Genomic DNA, 221 nt, shown 5'->3' with positions numbered 1-221 from the left:
GAGTGCAATGGCACGATCTCGGCTCACCACAACCTCCGCCTCCTGGGTTCAGGCAATTCTCCTGCCTCAGCCTCCTGAGTAGCTGGGATTATAGGCACGCACCACCATGCCCAGCTAATTTTTTGTATTTTTAGTAGAGACGGGGTTTCACCATGTTGACCAAGATGGTCTCGATCTCTTGACCTCGTGATCCACCCGCCTCGGCCTCCCAAAGTGCTAGG

The sequence above is a fragment of the Sapajus apella genome, unplaced genomic scaffold (assembly GCF_009761245.1).
Source record: "Sapajus apella isolate SASKATOON/1434 unplaced genomic scaffold, GSC_monkey_1.0 scaffold4, whole genome shotgun sequence".
NCBI classification, from domain to species: Eukaryota; Metazoa; Chordata; class Mammalia; order Primates; family Cebidae; genus Sapajus; species Sapajus apella.
Note: the sequence above shows the minus strand (reverse complement) of the source record.